This window comes from Mobula hypostoma, chromosome 14 (assembly GCF_963921235.1).
Source record: "Mobula hypostoma chromosome 14, sMobHyp1.1, whole genome shotgun sequence".
NCBI lineage: Eukaryota > Metazoa > Chordata > Chondrichthyes > Myliobatiformes > Myliobatidae > Mobula > Mobula hypostoma.
The window spans coordinates 64,674,055-64,695,944 of record NC_086110.1 but is presented as its reverse complement, the minus strand read 5'-3'; positions in this window follow the sequence as shown (position 1 = coordinate 64,695,944).

Here is a 21,890-nt window from a genome sequence, read left to right as displayed (position 1 = left end):
AACTAGCCAAGCAAGAATGTTAGTTTATTATTATTTTCTCAATCAAATGGTTTGAATGTTGTGAACAACATTGATATTTAATCTTCATCCTTTAGTGATACTGAGCTAAGGAGGTGAAGAAGCATCACTTGACATGATTGCTGTGTTTAAGAGGAGTTGAAGCAGATACCGATATTGGCACGGTGTGGAAGTATATAGTTCTGATGCAGAAAACTGGATTAATGTGGTTAGGCAAAAAGGCTGGAATGGACATGGTGGACCAAAGGATCTGCAGAGATACTCCACAAATATTTGACACTCTGACAGAACGACATTGACCTTGAGTTGCACAAATGCTGGATCGGATAAGGATGGCAGATTCAGTAAAAAATCAGCAAAAACAAATGGCTGTAGTGGCTGTAACTGATTGTCCAATAGTTACCATTACTGAGATTCATTCACTCGTTATGTGCCATGTCATGTGAAGTGGGCATTCATGGTCTTTCGAAGACCATAATTTTTCTTGATTTTTATTTTTTCTGCAGAAGTGGCTTGCCATTTACAAGTATTTACAAGTCAGGTGACCCCAGCCATTATCAATACTCTTCAGAGATTTTCTGCCTGGTGTCAGTGGTCACATAACCAGGCCTTGTGATATGCACCAGCTGCTCATGCGACCATCCACCACCTGTTCCCATAGCTGCTCATGACCCTGAACTTGGGGCTAAGCAGGTGCTACACCTTGCCCAAGGGTGACCTGCAAGCTAATAGAGGGAAGAAGTGCCTTACTCCTCCTTTGGTAGAGACGTATGTCCACCCCACCACCCAAATCACTGAGAACAGTTTTGGATATTGATAGATTTATTTAATGGGTGAAGGCCTTGTCAGCATTACCATTGGGTACATGCCAAAACAAAGCAGTGACTCCCCCACCATCTAGTCCATGCCTTCTCCTCGCTACTACCATTGGGTAGGAAGTACAGAATCCTTAGGTCTTGAAACCCTAGGAATTGTTACAGCAGCAGTCACACCACCAGGTTCAGAACCATTTATTACTGTACAACTATCAGGCTCCTGAACCAATGTACATAACTTCATGGATCTCAATTCTGAACAGATTCTAAGCCCTACAGACTCACTTTCAAGGATTCTTTAAAACTGATGTTCTTTATCTTATCGTTATTTGTACACTAGGTTTCTTTTTCACCTTGGTGTTTATCAGTCTTTGTTCATATACAGATTTCTTTCATAAAATTCTATTGTATTTATTTTTCCCATAAGCGCCTGCAAGAAAATAAATCTCATGCTATTACATTGTAACACAGATACACTTTGACAATAAATGATGAGGAGTATAGATAGGGTGAATGCAAGCAGGCTTTTTCCACTGAGGTTGGGTGGGACTATAATCAGAGGTCACCGGTTAAGGGTGAAAGGTAAGAAGTTTAAAGGGAACATGAGGAGAAACTTCTTCACTCAGAGGGTCGTGACAGTATTGCCAGCACAAGTGATGCATGCAAACTCAATTTCAATGTTTAATAGAAGCTTGGATATGTATTTGGATGGTATGGGGGATGGAGGGCTGTGGTCCTGATGCATGCCGATGGGAGTAAGCAGCTTAAATGGTTTTGGCATGGACTAGATGGGCCTAAGGACCTGTTTCTGTGCTGTGCTTTCTTATGACTCTATGACTTGGAATTTACTTTGACCTTTTGAATGCTGATTTCACTTTAATGCATAAAGAAAAGAAAAAAAAGTGATGGTGTGAAGATTATTGCGACCCTAATCCAAGGACTTGTACACCAATGCAGTCAGAGAAAGTGAGATACTGTACTATTTTGCATCTTATTATTTGAGAACAACAAGAATTAACAGAAATAGTGTGTGTGTATTTTCTAAGCATTGAAACACTAAATTACAATTCGTCGGTTTTCAGCATCTGGGGAAGAATATGTTCCTATAATTAAAACGGATGCTGCAATTATTGCCATGTTCAGTACGTCCCACTTCATTTTTGCTGAGAAGCTGTAGGGACAGAGCTCTGACTACTTAAATATTGTGGTAGTAGTTGACGATCTCCAAAACCAATTTGTCATGGTTTTGAGGCTTATGTGCTTCAATGACCCAGAGAGCTATGTTGGCAGGAGTTAGGTCTTTATGCTTTGGCTCTTGGTAGGCTCACCCATACCAAACAGGTCAAATATTAGAGGCCTGATGAAGCACAGTCCACTGGTTCTCCAGGTTCAGCTTAGGCTAACAATCCTGACTGGTAAAGCAAAACTGTTATGGAAAGAACAATGAAGAATCCTTCTACATTTGAGTGTGATGATATTCTTGAGTCTCTACCCAGGACTTGCATGGCTGGCTGTAGTGAAAACCAAGAAGAAGCTGCTGACATAATAAGAGAAGCCATGAATACCGTCAGAAATGGAGAATCATCGTTGCTGCCCTACATGCCAATGGCATAACGGGCAGTAAAAAAAAGTTTAAAAGTAGTTGACAAAAGTGTCAATCAACTCTCAGATGATCTTCACAACAACCAACAAGCTACTAATCTGCCATCAGCAGTTGACCTATTTGAATAAATTAGAATAATACCTTGATTGAATGAATGTCCAAAAATAGAGGGGTTCAGGATGACAGCACAGTAGCACAGCAGTTAGTGTAGTGCTTTACAGTGCTTGCAATCGAGGTTCAGTTCCGGCCACTGCCTGCAAGGAGTTTGTACATTCTCCCCACGACCACGTGTGTTTCCTCCGAGTGCTCCGGTTTTCTCCACATTCCAAAGAGGTATTGGTTAGTGAGTAGAGTCCATGCCATCTTGGTGCCAGAAACATGATGATACATGGCATGTAGTGCAATGCTTAGCACAATGCATTACAGTACCGGCAACCCAGGTTCAATTCCCGCTGCTGCCTGTGAGGAGTTTGTACGTTCTCCCAGTGACCCCATGGGTTTCCTCCAGGTGCTCCAGTTTCCTCCCACAGTCCAAAGATGCACCAGTTGGTAGGTTAATTGGTCATTGTAAACTGTCCCGTGATTAGGCTAGGGTTCAATCAGGGGTTACGGTGTTGGGGCGTCTCAAAGGGCCAGAGGGGCCTATTTCATGTTGTATTTCATGTAAAAAATTGTGGTCTGCCCTCAGCACATTCTCAGACTGTGCTGGTCATTGATGCAAAGGATGCATTTCACTACCTGTTTCGATGATTCAATGTATATGTGACAAATAAAACCAATCTTTAGTCTTTGTGAGCGATGTAGGGGGGATGTGCTGGAAACTTTCACTCAGATGTTGGTTAGAATTCTAAACGTTTTGCCCGAAGGGGTGGTGAAGGCAAGTGCCCTCACACTGTTTAAGAATGATCAAGATAAGCATTTGATCCCGGTTTAAGAATTCCTGTGATGCCCAGCACCTACTTACCGGCGGAAGAATACAAAACAAAGAAAGTTACTAAACACCTAATTAACAACAATCACCGCTAACAATGGAGAGGCGTGCAGAGGCGAGGCTAGGCAAGCGGAGGCGGAGGCAAAGGTGAGGCACGGCAGAGGCGGGAGTGTAGAAAATCCAGACATCTGATCGATTTAAGTGCTAGGCCTAATTGGAAAGGCTCGGAACAGGCTGGACAGTGGCAGCAGGGTCCATGTCCCAGAGCTGTCCGAGAACGAAGAACAACCCAATATTTGAGTAATCTACGTGCCGGGCCAGATTGAAAAGGTCGGGCTGTCGGGACAAGAGGCAAGGGACAGGACGGTTCTGCTCACTGCTCCATGGCATTTACTTGGCTCTGCATTGTACTGAGGCCGTGGCCTCCTCCAGCTGTAGTGACGCCTGGCTTAATGTCTGTGGTCCTGTGACGTTTACTCGGCTCTGCATTGAACTGAGACCGTGGTCTGCTCCAGCTGTAGTGATGCCTGGCTTCATGTCTTCCATAAAACTTCAGTTCTGAATGCTATTTACTTACTTTTATTGCTTGCATGATAATCTTTACTCTCTAGGCATTGGGTGTTTGACAGTCTTTATTAATGGGTTTTTCTGTGGTCTCTTTGTTTTGTGGTTTCTTGTTAGGAGATGAATCTCAAGGTCATATTATACTTTGGTAATAAATGCACTTTGAATTGCAATACTTTAACCTCTGTAGACTAAGTGCTAGTAAATGGTAAGTGGGACAGGTATCAGACGTACATTGTGGTTCCCGTGGACATGATGGGTTGAAAGGCCTTTCTCTTTTATACAAATCTCTGATTCTACAAAACACGCTCCACATACCCTTTTTGCAACAGATTTGAAGGAACAAATCATGCCTCATGTAAGTTCAGGGCCTTAAAACATGTTTTGTTGCAATATGTTAGCTAAAATAAGATATAAAGACACACTGAAGTGATGGGCAAACTCACAATTCTTACACAAGCTGACTTCAGTGAAGCACTTGATTAATGTGACTGCACGGTTTCACATTGGGATACTGCGCAAAAGCTATACTCACTCTCTATTTTATTAATCATTTCCTTCCGACAGCCTTTCTTCCAGATGCAGAACAATTTTTCATGTTTCCTTTTGTGTGACATTGTGTTTGTAGCCAAACTCAAGTTGCTTAATGCCATCCTAATGAACAGTGGAGAATAATATCATTAAAAGGTGCACTACATGGTTAGTATCATTTTTACTGCAAGCAGAGTGCACTGTGGACATAAGAGCTGCATTAGAACCATGTTGCAATAGTTTCAAAGATTCAACGTATATCATTATCAACGTATTCAGCATACAAGCCTGAAATCCATCTTCTCCACAGATAGCTACGAAACAAAAATCCATGCAACCAATCCGTTCAAAGAAAAACATCAGACCCCCCCACCCACGCACAAAAGAAAAATCATGTAAACTTTATACTTTATTGTCGCCAAACAATTGATACTAGAACGTACAATCATCACAGCGATATTTGATTCTGCGCTTCCCGCTCTCTGGAATACAAATCAATAGTGAATATTAAAAATATAAATTATAAATCATGAATAGAAAAATGGAAAGTAAGGTAGTACAAAAAAACCGCGATGCAGGTCCGGATATTTGGAGGGTACGGTCCAGATCCAGGTCAGGATCTGTTCAACAGTCTTATCACAGTTGGAAAGAAGCTGCTCCCAAATCCAGCCGCACGAGTCTTCAAGCTCCTGAGCCTTCTCCCAGAGGGAAGAGGGACGAAAAGTGTGTTGGCTGGGTTGGTCGTGTCCTTGATTATCCTGGCAGCACTGCTCCGACAGCATGACTTCAACAAAAAAGAGCAAAAACACAGAATATAGAACACAAAATCAAAAGACAAATTTTGTTTCAGCTCAGTGTTCATTATCTGCAGGCCATCCCACTTCAAAAATTGCCCAAAAGTGGCAACAAGAAAAGGAGTTATAGGAACTGAATTAGAGTCCAAATCTACAAACCGCATTGATTAATTCTTGTCCTGCACCATCCTCTGACAACATCAAGGAGAGGGAGATCATTGGAATACAAACACCTTCCCTCGAGAGCAGTGAGCGAGAAGGAGAGAGAGTCTACCACACGCGGACACCCTCCTCTGGCAGTAACGGGTGAGAGGCTGGTAGCGTGCGCTGACCACTCACTCGTCCTCCACACTTGCCTCGATGTTTTTTCAATCTATCTTGACTCTTTAATTGGAGAGATCCCCAAGAGATGGAGAAGATCATGGGCCCACACCCCACAATTGTACATTTCAAACATATTCCATTGGCTCTAATGATTTCTGGAATATGCTGATGCCATTCGTGATACGTGGTGGATAGAGTATTGTGGGATGAAATTCACTACTCCTCCTTTTAATTTACCATTTTTGAAGATACATGAATGAGAAAACTAAGAGATATTGAGGCTAAACATGCTCTGGAAAGTTCTTCTTAGTTACAAGAGGTCACAGAGTCTAAATATTTTATTTTAATCAATAAAGACCCTAAAACCATAAGATTGTAGGAGCAGGATTAGGCTATTTCGCCCATCAAGTCTGATCTGCCATTTCTTCATGGCTGATCTATTTTCCTGTCAATCCCAATTTCCTGCCTTCTTCCATATCCTTTCATACCCTGACAAATCAAGAATCTATCGGCCTCGGCCTTAGATATAATCAATGACTTGGTCTCCACAGCCGCTCGTAGCAGTGAATTGCACAGGTTCACCACTCTCTGGCTCAAGAAATTCCTCATTGTCTCTGTTCTAAAGGGTGCCCGTCTATTATGAGGCTGTGTCCTCTGGTCCCTCACCGTAGGAAACATCCTTTCTACATCCACTCTATCAAGACCTTTCTCTATTCTTCTATCATACCAGCCTCTGATCATTCTATCATGATGAAATGGCGGAGCAGACTCAATGGGCTGAATGACCCAATTCTTCTCCTATGACTTATGGTCATCTGGTCACTCATAATAGAATGTAGAACCGTTCAGGCCCCATGATGTTGACCCGACCTCTTAACCTACTCTGAGATCAACCTAACCCTTGTGCTGATGCAAGATTCACTTAAATGTCCCTGTCTCTATCACCACCCCTGGCATTGCATCTCATGTGCTTAACACTCACTAATCCAACCCACCATTTCAGGCACTTCTACCCCGAATCCTATCACTCATCCACACAAGGGGACATTTGCAGTGACCAATTAACCTTCCAACACACACATCATTGTGAAGGGCTCACGCGTTCACGGGGAAAATATGCAAACTTGACACAGGCAGTGCCAGTGGTCGGAATCGAACCTGGGTCACCGGCGCTGTGAGGCAGAAGTTCAACTAACAGCGCCACTGTGCTCTTGCAGTTTGCATGCTAAATTGATTATTTATCAAAGTGATTGATAGGTACGTTAAATAAATTGTTTTGATGACTTGACAAAATAGTTGATAATTAAAGTTGTCAGTTAGTTTAAATCTACAGCCTTTCTGTTTCTGATTTGATAATCATTTTATTAAGATAATCCAGGTCCCTCATAATTTTACAGAACTCACTACCTCAAAAGTGATTGGATAATTAGATCAATTATATTCAACTATATGCTGCATTCTGCCTTTTATATAACCTTGATGTACTTATTTATAGAGCCATAAGTTCATAGAAAAGTACAGCACAGAAGCAGGCAGTTTGGCCCTTCGAGTGTTTGCCGAGCCATTTAAACTGCCTACTCCAGGACCAAAACCCTTCATACCTCTACCTTCCTGTACCTATTCAAACTTCCCTTAAATGCTGAAATTGAGCTTGCAAACACCACCTACGCTAGCAATTTGTTCCATGCTCTCACAACCCTCAGAGTGAAGAAGTTTTCCTTCGTTTCTCCTTTTCACCTTTCACCCTTAACCGATGAGTGATAGTTGCAGTCTCACCCAATCTCAGTGGAAGAAACCTGCCTGCATTTACCCTATCTATACCCCTCATTGTTGATATTTTGTATATGAAATAATCTTAATATTCATAAACTTATATGAATTAATCTTAAACACAAGGGATTCTGAAGATGCTGGAAATCTAGAATAACGCACAGAAAATGCTGGAGGAACTCAGCAGGTCAGGCAGCATCTATGGAAAGAAATAAACAGGCATCATTTCAGGCCATCAGGACATATTCCTCCAGCATGTTATGGAATAATCTGCCTGGATAGCATGCAAAGTAAAGCTTTGCAATACATCTCGATACACTTGACAGTAACACACCATTTACCTATTAGCAGAGATCAATATATTTTAGCATCAAAGGAAATCACAGGATGTGGCAATATTGCAGGAATGTACAGTATACAAGGTCAGCCATAAGCTTATCTGCTGTGTACATACATCTATTGATGCTTCTGGACACATCTTCAGTGATGTTCCTGGAATCACTGGGTGTTTCGGGTCTTTCCTCATCATACAACCTCTTCCAGATGACCCAGCCGGGGCTGATCAGACCCCAGCTTGCGTCCAGATGGCTAACTACTCATGACTCCATGGCTCCCCTCTTTTGAGCCACAGCCATTTTGAGGCCCTCTCTGCTGCATCGGTGGTCAAACACCTCGAAGGGCCTAATGTGTATCTGAGTAGTAAAATATGTGGTAAATTCAGCAGGCCAGGCAGCATCTATTCCTGATCAGGCCAGGAAGTGTTACAGCGTGAACCCATGCTTGGCTGGGGCATGACAGCTCCCATCAGTGCTGCCCTCCTGTGCTTGAGTGGTGGAATGACAAGCTGGATTGCATGTGTCTGCACAGAGCTGGGAGACTGTACAATCGATTGCCTGCCATTGTCACTCAGGATCGTTGACTATATACATATCTTTGCTTGCTATTTTGAATTATGTTACTCACTATTTTGAATGTTACCTCGCTATTTTGAATGTTTTGCACCTTGGCCCCAGAGGGACGCTGTCTCATTCAGCTGTATGGTTTGAATGATGAATAAACTTGATTTGATTTGATCTATGGAAAAGAGTAAACAGTTGATGTTTTGGGCGGAAATCCTTCATCAGAACTTCTACACTTTTTCATAGATGCTGCCTCACCAGCTGAGTTCCTCCTGCTTTTTGTGTGTGTTGCTTTGGACTTCCAGCATCTGCAGATTTTCTCGTGTTTTTGGTAAATTGTTGGGGATAAAATGGATTATAGGTGTTCGAAGGTTCAAAGGGACAAAGGGTCTTTTTCAATGCTGCATGACTTTATGAGTCTATGGGCTAGTTCTTTAGAGTTCCTGGTCAGTGGAAGAATTTGATAGAGGTATACAAAATTGAGAGGTATATAGATGGGGCAAATCCAAGCAGGCCTTTTCCACTGAGGTTAGGTAAGGTTACAACTAGAGGTCATAGGTTATGGGTGAAAGGTGAACTATTCTTCACTCAGAGAGTGGTGCAAGTGTCAAATGGGCTGCCAGTGGAAGTGATGGACACAGATTGGATTGCAAAATTTAAGCGATGCTTGGGTAAGAATATGGATCAGAGGGGTATTCAGGGCTTCGGTCTAGGTGCAGGTGGGACTAGTCAGAATAACAGTTCAGCATGCACTGGATGGGCCAAATGGCCTGTATCTGTGTTGTGCTGCTCTAGGTAGGTGATGGGGTGGAGATATGTTTCTACCAAAGAAGGTGTAAGGCACTCCTTCCCTCCACTAGCTTGCAGGTTACCCTTGGGCAAGGTGTAGCACCTGCTTAGCATTACCTGCCCCCCAACGATCAGGGTCACATGAAACCATGGGGGCAGGTAGTAGATGGTTGTATAAGCAGCTGGTGCAGATCACAAGTCCTGGTAATGTGACCATTGATGCCAGGCAGAAAATCTTCAAAGCGTATTGATAATGGCCCAGGTCACCCATCTTGCAAAGTCACTGCCCAGAAGAAGGCAATGGCAAACCACTTCTGGAGACAATTTGCCAAGACCAATCATGGTCATGGAAAGAAGCATGATCATTCATGCCATACAACACAACATGTAAGGAACTAACGAGTGTTCTATAACTGTATGACTTAACTCCCAGAAAGTTAATGACTAGCCATTAACTATTACTTTCACAGGTTGGTGGGCTGCTGTCTGCTTCTCCTTGTCTATAGACAGAAGATTAGAAGATATAGTCAAGACATTAAGAAATCCAAAGGAAAAATAGAAATGCAGAAAAATCTCAGCCAGTTAAGCAGCACTGCGGAAAGAGAATCTAGTCAACATTTTTTTGGGCCAGCGACCTTTCCACAGAAGTTGGAAAGCTGAGTTTTCACTCCTCCCCTCTTGTTATCCCTACACTCTCCCCCCACTTTTCTGTGGGAAGGTCACTGACCCAAATTGTTAACCAGTTTCTCTTTCCACAGATGCTGCTTGATCTGTTGAGCTTTTCCAGCATTCCTGTTTTTGCTTCAGATTTGGTTCTATAAAACAGTATAGCAGTGGAACAGGTCCATTGGCCTAAAATGCTGTGCCAAGCTATTAATCTAATGAAGCTGTACTTCTGGATGATTGGAGCAAACCTGCAGCTGCAAACAACATTATGTACACTAACTCCATTCCACAGTGGGCTTGTTGCTAACCAGAGGGCGGTATCTAGTTAAATCTGAGGTCAATGCCAATGATATAATTCTTATTCTTACTGAGAGAAAATAAAACAGCTTCTGCCTCCTTCCTTTCCAGTTCTGATGAAGAGTCCCAGCCCAAAATATTGACTGTTTATTCTCTTCCATAGATGCTGCCTGACTTGCTGAGTTCCTCCAACCATTTGTGTGTGTTGCTTAAGATTTCCAGCATCTGCAGAATCTCTTACAATGGGCCATGGACTTTTACAAATGATCAGTTTCATAACTAAAGCCAAAGGTCAAATAACAAGAAAATGATAAAATATTCTGAGTACTGGGTACTCAAGGGGTAATGGTTAGCTTTAAAGCTTCCAGTCAAGGCTTCCTTTGTAGTGCCCTGGGGCACACCCTGTACTTTGTGTCTACAATGGTCAATGGTCTTTAATCTATTGGCTCTTTAATTTACTTGTTGGGGGATTATTGACCACTTACATCAATTAGAGAACTATAAAGAAAAATGTTCCCACTCAGGAATTGTCTTTAGACAAGCACATTTAGCACTTAGATTTTTAATTAGATTACTGAGAGATGCGTGCTTGAAGATTTTTACATGACTTTTTTGCCCAGCCATGAAAATAATTTTTTCCTTTGGCCATCTCATGAAAAGAGCTCTGAACATCTTCAAGCTATCTACTGACTTCCAGGTTTCCCCTCTAAAGTCCTTCAGTACATTGTCATTTCTGTTTAAATGACATCCAGTCAGGTTCCTCAGCCTGCCAAAATGTCCCTGGGAAACTCACAATCTTTCCATGAAGATCAATCCTCCTTGATTTGTCTGCAGCGATACAGAATCAGAATCAGATTTATTATTGCTGACATATGTCATGAACATATGGTTCATTTGTTGGTGGGGTGAGATATGCCTCCACCAAAGGAGGTGCAACTGGTGCACATCACAAGTCCTGGGGATCACTCGACTTGCAAAGACACTGCTCAGGAGGAGGCAATGGCAAACCATTTCTGCCGAAAAATTTGCCAAGAACAATCACTGTCATGGAAAGACCATGATCGCTAACATCATACGACACAGCACATAACGAACAAACAATATCATGAAATTTGTTTTGTGGCTACAGTACAGTACAAGGCATATAAGTTACTATAGTCTAGTTAATCTAGACAGATAGATAGAGAGGTAGACTGACAGACAGATAGACAGATTGTGCAAGAAGTGGAGTAGTGAGGTAGTGTTCAAAGGTTCATGGATTGTTCAGAAATCTGATGGCAGAAGTAAAGAAGCTGTTCACAAAAAGTTGAGTGTGGGTCTTCAGGCTCCTGTACCTCTTCTCTTCATTCCATACAAGTTCAAGAGCTGCGTACTGGGGTTCAAGTTGATCAGTACTTGGTCAGGTTTCCCCGGGAATGCACAATGCTTGGTTCCCAAAGTCCTTCCTCCGGGTCCTGCTTTCATGATCCCAGCCCGAGTGTTGAGGGGGGCGGTGCACAGGCATACTGCTCGGCCCCTCGATTTATTCCCCAGGTTTTAACGTACTTTACCCGACAGTGTAGTTCTCCAATTTTGTTGTCAATTTCTAATCCTATTCCTAACCAGTGCATTCGGTCCATGATAAGTAAGTTTGGTAAACTCAACAACCAAATTTATTGTGATAAACATAAAACAGACTGGGCACTATGACCTGGGGAGAGAATCCACTCAGTCAAATACAGACGGGAGAGGTGACCATCTCACACTCCCTGTTACAGTCACAAATACACAAGCGAATAGTAGTATAACCCAAGCCAAAATCTAGCAATAAGTGATATTGGACTTCCCACCATAACCCGCGAAAACATTTTAATACAACAATAAACAGCAATAGTAATTAGAAATTCAGGGGCAATCTATCGGCCATGCTCCCCTCAGAATGTCACAATACTCTTCGGAAACTGTCTGCCTTGCATCAGTGGTCACATAACCAGGACTTGTGATATGCACCAGCTGCTCATACGACCACCCACCATCTGTTCCCAGGACTTCATGAGGCCCTAATTTGGGGACTAATCGGGTGCTGCACTCTGCCTAAGGATGACCTGCATGCTAGAGAAGGGAAGGAGTGCCTTATACCTCCTTTGGTAGAGATGTATCTCCACCTTGCCGCCAAACCACAGCATATGTTTGTGTCTAATAATACAGTTCCTTACTCAATTTGCAATATGATATCAATAATAGTATAAACACATATGCCATAGGTTCTTGTGCAAGAATCAATAACTTCCATTTGCTTAACACTTGTGGATGTGCCAAACTTGACATCTGCTACTTGGTATTACTTACAGCTTATTGCAAGTAGATTGATCGCTTCCCAGGTGCACTAAAATCACCTACGCTACCTTCAGCCTTCCGAAGTGCTAGCAGTTTCATATCTTCACCACTTTTTTCTTATAGATGATTCTTCTTTCCAAGGTCCTCTCCATAAATGCCCCTCCTCTCTTTTCCTAGGTCGTCATTTCAGCTTGAACCAATTTACAGTCTTTCTCATTGTATCTCCTCCACTGTAACCCCTTCTGCGCTCTGAAACAGTACCCATGATCGCTCACATCTCTGCTCACTCGTCACTCCCATTTTATCACTGGGCTATTCTGGATCTCACTTAGAAGACCACTCTCTGTTATGTTGCAGTTCAATTGAAATGTTACTGCCTATTTTCTGTCCGCTACCAAGGTGATCCCACAGCACCGAAAATAAAATTCTCCTACTTATAGTACTGAGCAAAAGTGTGAAGCACTATTGATAGGGCGTCTGACTTTTGCACAGTACTGAATTAACATGGAGTGGAGGTCGAGTTTGTAAATCTGGCAGGAGCAAATGATGTTGGGAATGGTGAGGGTATAGCACCACAAGAGAGGTGTGGGACAGGTGGAGGAGGAGTGCCAAGGGCGTGGGGTGGCATGGGTGCGGGGTGGCATGGGTGCAGACACACCCAGCCCTGAGACACCAGGGAAAATCATGCAATCTCAAATAATTAATCATTACAGAATATCTCTCTGGTGCTTTCCACTTCCTTCCCACTCCTCTCCCCCTTTTCCTACCATGGCCCTTCATATTCTCAGTCCACAACAGAAACCCAAATCAGAATCAGTTTTATCATCACATATGACATGAAACGTGTTTTATTTTGTGGGATTAGTACAGTGCAATACATAAAATTACTACAGTACTGTGCAGCAGTCCATATATTTACATGCCTATATACATATCCATCCATCCATGGTCTCACTCCCCTCTCATTTTCTGAAATCTTTCAGCCCTTGAACCTTCTGATGTGCCCTGACTCCAGTCTGGGTCGTTTGTCCATTCCCGACATTGATCACTCTATCACTTATCAATCATACCTTCTGTTTCATTGACCCTGACTTTTGGAATTCCCTCCTTTACACCCTTCTCCTGCACACAACAACGTAATGGCATAGCCAGTAAGGCTGCTGTTTCGTACCTCCTGAAACCTCGGTTCAATCCACACCTCTGGTGGTTTCTGTGTGGAGTGTGAACACTCTTCTGTGACTACTTCAGGTGCTCAGTTTCCCCAGTGCCCCCACTAGATGTAGGTTAATTGGTCATGGCACAAGACCCCGAGTGTGTATGTGACTGATAGAATCTGGTAGGAATTGACAGGAATATGGGGACTCTGTCATGGACAATAGCCCCCACAGTATTGAGGACATCTTCAAAAGGTAATGCCTCAAAAACGCCCATCATCCAGCACATGCCTTCTTCTCATAAGGGAGGAGGTACAGCCGCCCTTACAATACACACTCAGTGTTACATAGGACATAGAACATAGAAATCCACAGCACATTACAAGCCTTTCGGCCCGCAATGTTGTGCTGACAGTGTAACCTACACTAGAAACTGCCTAGAATTTCCCTACCACATAGCCCTCTATTTTTCTAAGCTCCATGTACCCATCTAAGAGTCTCTTAAAAGACCCTATTGTATCCGCCTCCACCACCGTCACTGGCAGTGCATTCCACACACCCACCACTCTGTGTGAAAAACTTACCCTGACATCCCCACTGTACCTCCTTCCAAGCACCTTAAATCTACGCCCCCCTCATGTTAACTATTTCAACCCTGGGAAAAAGCCTCTGGCTATCCCCATGATCAATGCCTCTCATGATCTTACACCTCTATCAGGTCACCTCTCATCCTCCATCGCTCCAAGGAGAAAAGGCCAAGTTCACTCAATCTATTCTTGTAAAGCATGCTCTCCAATCCAGACAACCTCCTTGTAAATGTTTTAGGAACAACTTCTTATCCTAGACCAGGGGTTCTCAACCTGGGATCTGCAGATGCCTCTGTTAATGGTAAGGGTCCATAGGATAAAATAGGTCAGGAATCCCTGCCTTAGACCATCAGGTTGGACAATAAACCCATAATTAACTACCTCACTATTTTTGCTCTCTATTTTCTCCACTTATTTAATTTATTTTTTAATATGTGTTTCTTATTGTAATTTATAGATTGTTTTTATGCATTGCATTGTATTACTGCTGCACAACAACAAATTTCACGAGATATGCCAGTGATAGTAAACCTGATTCTGGAGGAGTATAATGGGATTAGTACAATGAGTGGTTGATGGTCAACATGGTATTTGCTGTCCCCGTGCTCCATGAATCTATGCCTCAGTGACTCTAAATATCATCTCTTGTTAAAATGTTTCGGAAGTTAGTGCACTGTAAGTTAGTTTATAACAATGCAATCAAACCTTGGGAAGCCAACTCACCAGCAATGACCAAATACTGCTGAATAATTTCTAGAGCCACGCATTATCCTCCACAACTTCCACTATCTCCAAAGGGACCGTATCATTAAACATATTTGTATCCCCAGAGCCCGCTTTCTGCAAAGATCATTCCCTTTGTGATTCCCTTGTCCATTTGTCCCTCCCTCCCTCCAGGCACTTATCCCTGCAAAACGCCAAGGTGCTACATCTGCCAATTCGCCTCCTCCTGCACCTCCATTCAACACCCAAACCGATCCTTCCAGGTGCGGGAACACTTCATGTGCAAATCTGTTGGGGTGTCTATTGTGTCCGGTGTTCCCGATCTGACCTTCTCTACATTGGTGAGACCCCCGCCCCCATAAATTGGGGGACCACTTTGTCAAGCACCTCTGCACCATCCACCACAAAAGGGACTGCTTGGTGGCCAATCATTTTAATTGCAACTCCCATTCTCGTTCTGACATGTCGACCCATGGCCTCCTCTTGTGCTAAGATGAGGCCACCCTCAGGGTGGAGGAGCAACACCTTATATTCCATCTGGGTACCCTCCAACCTGATGGTATGAATCACAAACACGAGAAAATCTGCAGATCCTGGAAATCCTTCTTACTCTGACTTCTTCTCTTCCTTTCCAGTCCTGAAGAAAGGTGTCACCCTGAAATGTCAACTGCTTACTTCTTTTCATAGATGCTCTCTGGCCTGCTGAGTTCCTCCAGCATTGTGTGTGTGTGTTACTGATGGTATGAATATTGATTTCTCTTTGCAGTGAACAATATTGACCCTCCTCTATTTCCCACTGTGACCTTTCACTTCTTCTCACCTGCCGATTACTTCCCTCCATCTCTTTCTCCTATTGTCCACTCTCTTATGAGAGTCTTTCTTCTCCAACCCTTGATCTTTCCACCCACCTGGCTTCTAGCCAGCCTCCTTTCCTTTTTATTCTGGCATCTTTCCTCTTCCTTCTCAGTCCTGAAGAAGGGTCTTGGCCTGAAACATTGACTGCTTACTCTTTTTTTACAGGTGATGCCTGACCTGCTGAGTTCCTCCAGCATTTGTCTGTGTTGCTTGAAATCTACACCTGTCATCTACCATTTTCCAACGGGTACAGAGAAGGACTAGCCCCTGGGCCCAGGGAGCAATGGATAAATGCTGCAGACTGTAGCAGAGCAGCTACTAAGGTTCATAGGATGGATCACTAAATGCAGAAGGGAGAGCAATCCCACGCATCCAAGGAGAGTAATATAATATCTTTGCTAACAAGTTTTTTAATTTACATTTTACACATTTGAACAATACGTGCTAACTGTTCATTTTGTCAGTAATTAATGGCTTGAGCAGCAGCTTTAAAGTTCAACTGAAATCAAAGTAATTCTGGATACCTGCCAACTCCCCTCACTCTACAGTTAAGTCTTCACTGAATACCGCAACTTATTTCCTATCCACCAGAGACCTGTAATCTTCACCAAAAATAAAGCTTAAGTGATGTTGTCAACCAACCTGTATTAAATTAAAGTGGAAAAGCTCTCCGTAGGATTGATGCTTAATTGCAACTTAATTAGCATAATTATGCATACTAATAGCATCTCAAATGAATAGTACTTACCATGAGGTTTTAAACTTATTAACACAAGCAGATTAAAACATCATTTTTCATGTTTAAACATGCTGTAATTGTAACTTGAAAGTAATATTTCATTCTACAGTTTTTTTTGGTCAAGATTTTGTTAAAAGATTGGTGTTTTCATTCTAAAACAGTGACAGGCTTCTTCACTCTTTGAGTTCTATGGGCAACATTTGATAGCTAATTGATATTGTTTGATACCTGTTAAAAGGCAATGGTCTTATAAGAGGCCAGAGATGGGGATCATTGGTTCATAAGGGTATCTGATGGTAGCACCTTCTTTTGTAAGTCCAATCCCTAATTCTTTTGATTTCCACAATGCACAGGAGTCTGTTTGGACAACAACAAGGCATCTACTGTTCTCTGAGTTAGTAAATTCCAGGGAATCACAGCCAACTGTGGAAAGAGAATTCCTCACAATGTAGTTATAAACTGAGAGCTCCTTTGTCCAGGGACAATATCTCCCAAGAAGCTATGAAGCTGGATTGTCCATTGCCCAGATATTCCTCCTCAGTGCTTGCATGACTATTAGCTATACCTTAGTCTTCTGCCCACTCATAATCAAAGATGAGATAGAGATCTGGAACTGCCGTGCTCACGTGCTTTGCCCTTGATCTCAGGAGACCAACATCACAGCAGACCTGAAAAAATGGTTTGAATATCCAATCATCTGCTTTATACTAAAAGTGGACAACTGTTGACCCCATTCATAAATCCACTGTGGAAAGAGATAAGTTTAGGTAAGTATTAGACATATATTTTCTTGGTTTTCTTGTGTGTTAATATATTGGTGAGTCTTAATTACAATTATGTACAGTACTGTGCATAAGTCTTAGGCACTGCAGATTTTTTTTTATATGGGTTTCAGCCTTCACAGAGCCCTGATCCCAACATCATTGAGACTGTCTGAGATTACCTGCAGAAACAGAAGCAAGCGACAGTTGATGTCTGCAGAAGACTTGTGGCAAGCTCTCCAGGATGCCTGAAACAACCTGTCAGCCAATTTTCTCATAAAACTGCATGAGAATTGATGGAGTTTTAAAGGTAAAAGGTGGTTACACCAAATATTGATCTTATTTAGTTTTTTACAGTTTACTGCTCTTTATATTACATTTTCTGATATTAAGAAAATTCTCAATTCTTTTTGTTTTACAGATATTTTTACATATATCTAAGACTTTTGCACAGTACTGTGTATATTGTTGTGTATATTTTTTTAAAAATTATTTAAGCTTAAGTGAATAGTTTTTAAATATATTTTACTAGAATGGTGTTTTAGAGTAGGACTCTCATTGCAAGACTGGCTGGGACACAGAGGATCTCACTGATCTCACATATCATGTGCAGATACAGGGGATTCATCATCTGTACTTCAGAAATGAAACATGGACAGACACTGACTAAGGAATGAAAAGTCCAACAGTGGGCCTGATTTCTCCTACAATCCTAAGTCATTAGTCCACTGCCTTCCTCGGTCCATTTTCACCAGAGTCGAGACTACTCACTTATGTCCAGGCTGAAGACAAATTTCCTAGCCCATATGGAGTTGATTTTTTAAAATTCTCCACCCAGCAGTCAGTGAGTAAAGTGCCATTGAACATATTGGATGCTAGGATCAGTATTTTCTTGTATATTGAAGGAATCAAAGGATTTAAGGATTAGGGAAGGAAGTGGACTTCTGATAGAGTTGAGCCTCTATCAGAAGTCACTCATGATTTTTGAACACTAAGGTTTAAAAGAAAACTTCATTATTATTCATTCCATCGACTTAGGGGGAACTGATTGTTTGGAAGGGAGTATGTTAGGGGAGCAAAGCTATAGCACCTTGTAGGAACTGTCACCAAATGCAAATGTCCTACATCATACTCTCTCTTATCAGGTTGTGTCCAGTCATATATATGTGCAAAAGTTTTGGGAACCCTGGCCATATATATGTACCTAAGACTTTTGTACAGTACTGTTTGTCTTGTAATAAATTGTCCTCTGTGTTGTTACAACAATGCTTAGCACATGGAATGTTTTGGAGCTATTTGCCTTTGTGGAGAAAGCCACAGTAAGAAATGCTGTTCCAATAATGTCAAATATTCTTTTGATTAGTTAAGTACATTTATTAGTTTGAATGATCAATAATTATCCTGTAATTTTGAAAGAAACAGAGACAGAACTAATCTATTTCCTTTTTTAAGTTTTTATTCACCCAGAATTTGGTACAGGATTGACCTGACAAGTGTTCTGATAGTATGCTTCCTCAAACCCTGAACATCCTGCTCAGCTAGAACAGAATTCAAATACATAATTAGATATACATTATGTGATTGATTTAATGTGTTAAGAGGAGACTTGATCATAAACATTAGATGCTGATTTAAAACACAAGATATAGGAACAGATTTAGGCTATCTGGCCTATTGTGTTTAAGCCATTTGTTAATCAAGCATCTATCAGTCTCTGCCCTAAATACACCTGATGATTTGGGCTTGACGGCCCTCTATGGCAACAAATTCCACAGACTTATCACCCTCTGGCTGAAGAAGTTCCTCTTCATTCCCATAGTAAAGAAATGTCCCTTTATTCAGATCTCTGTCCTCGGATCCCAGACTCTTGTACTCATAGAAATATCCTCTCCACATTTGCTCTACCTGTTCATTTCAGTAAGTTGGATCCTGATACCTCTGAGATCCAAAGCTTCTTTAGAAGTCAAGAATGAGGCATAAAACTTGTTGCTTCTGGCTGGTTTATTGTTACAAGAACAAAGAAAAGATAAAGGAAAAAAAAACAGTTGTAATCATCTCATACTCAGACTACAGATAACATTCTTGAAATAACAATTAACATACAAAAATAGCCAGATTAAAGTGGCATTAAACCTGCTATAGGAAACTAACAAGCTCCTAGGGATACACAGAAGTAAGTGTACTATAATTGCTGGAAAACTCTACGTTAGTGTAACTCAGCGCAACACTATTTGAGCTCGAGGGTGTTCATTTTTGACGCCATTCTCTAAGGAGTTTCCGTACGTCCTCCAGTGGAATGCGTAGGTTTTCCCCAAGTGCTTCTGTTTCCTCCCACAGTCTGGTAGGTCAATTGTCCCATGATTAGGTTAGGGTTCAAAGTACATTTATCAAATTGTATATGCTATGAACAACCTTGAGATTTGTATCCTTATAGCCTGCAAGGAGATGAATCCGGGTTGTGGGGTTGCTGGGACAACATGGCTTGAGGGGGAGAAGGACCTATTCGGCACTGTATCACTATAAAATAAATAATTTCACTGAATAATTGCAAAGTATGCAGGCAATCTTACAAAAATACAAGCAAACATAAGAAAATAAAACCACAATGAAAGTATATAAAATATTTAAGAAAACTTAACAATTCTCCACTCTAATCAAATAAGTATCTATATGTTTCAATGAGCTCTCCCATGCCCCATCCCTTCTGAACTCCATTGAGTATAAGGCCAGAGACTTCAAATGCTCCTTGTATGTTAAATGCAATACATTCTTCATTCTGGCAATCTAAAACAAGAAGTCTGACAGACATTCTTCAAGTTAGAACCCTGGAATAATACAGCCTTTTGGCCCTTTGCTGGTATTTTGCAAGAAAATCTGAAAAAAAAGGCTTTTACCAAGCTGAAGAGCCTATCAATTTATTTACTCAGGGTAAAGGGTTGGCTCTTTACAACTGAGATGAGAAGTCATTCCCTGCCCATACAGGCTTGCAAATCTTTAGAAAACCTTTTTATCAAAGGACTGTAGATAGCCTTTGAGTATAGTCAAAGCTGAAATCAATAGGTTTTAGAACACTTTGATAGATAATGGGCCAAAATGGGAAAGTAGAACTGGTGTATAAGATCAGCCATGATATTGATTGGTAATGTTGGCTCAAAATGCTCTTCAGAACATCAGCAACATCTTGTATATCTATTACACTTTAAGGTAGCAAAGTATCCCATGATATTTCGTCGTGGCATTACTAATAAACAATTAATATTAATTTGAATTTGATCATGGCCCCACAACACTTGCTGCTAAAATCATTTGACGATATAACCATATAACAATTACAGCACGGAAACAGGCCATTTCAGCCCTTCTAGTCCATGCCGAACGCTTACTCTCACCTAGTCCCACCAACCTGCACTCAGCCCATTACCCTCCATTCCTTTCCTGTCCACATAGCTATCCAATTTTACTTTAAATGACAATATCGAACCTGCCTCTACCACTTCTGCTGGAAGCTCGTTCCACACAGCTACCACTCTCTGAGTAAAGAAGCTCCCCCTCATGTTACCCCTAAACTTTTGCCCTTTAACTCTCAACTCATGTCCTCTTGTTTGAATCTCCCCTACTCTCAATGGAAAAAGCCTACCCACGTCAACTCAATGAATGAATGGATTAAATATAAAGATCAGCCAAATCCAAAAATGAAGTTCATTAAAGCATAGAGGTAGGGGAGTTGTGTGGTCATGAACAACAAAAGAGAATGCAACCAGAACAAGCTTTTCTTTTGGCCAACTATAATACAGGTTTTGGAGAAATGGCAGATAATAGCAAAATGATCTTTTCTGCAAATTGTACCAGAGGGAGTTGAGGGTGAAAGGTGGAATATTAAAAGGGAACCTGAAGGGGAACTACTTCACTCAGAGAGTGTGGAATGAGCTGCCTACAGAAGTGGTGGATGTGGGTTTAATTTCAAGAGGAGTTTGAGTAAGTGAATGTATAGGAGGGATATGGATGGCTATAGACTAAGTGCAGGTTGAGAGGACTAGGCAGAATAATACTTTGGCACTGTCTAGATGGGCTGAAGGGCCTGATTCTGTGCTCTAATGCTCTATCACTTTGAGTCTATGACTAGTAGGACATTGTCTCAGAAGCAATAGGAGACACAACATTTCCAGAATTGATACATTGAATTGTTGTTCAAGAGTTACTTGGCTTTCTGATGTTCAAATATGATTGAGTGAAGTAATGCCTAAAAAATTAACCCTACTGGGAGGCATTAATATCATTATGCTCTCTCTTAAGCAACTTAGAAGCAACGAAAAATGTTCAAGCCTCTTTTTTTTTCAGTCAGGCCTGTACTATCTCTGGACTTTTCCCTTACTGTCTCTGTCAGGCGGTTAGAGTCACAGAGAAGTATAGCACAGAAACATGCCCTTTGGCCTATCTAGTCCATGCCAAAAAACATTTAAACTGCCAACTCCCATCGACCTGCATTAGGATCATACCCCTCCATGCCCCTACTATCCCTGTTCCTATCCAAACTTCTCTTAAACATTGAAATTGAGCTTGCATTCACCACTTGTGCAGGAAGCTCATTCCATGACCCTCTGAGTAAAGAAGTTTCCCCTAAGTTCCCCTTAAACTTCTCACCTTTGACCCTTAATGGATGACATCCAGTTGTAGTCCCACTCAATCTCAGTGGAAAAAGCCTGCTTGCATTTACCCTATTTATACCCTTCATAAAGTTGAGGGGTTGAATCTAA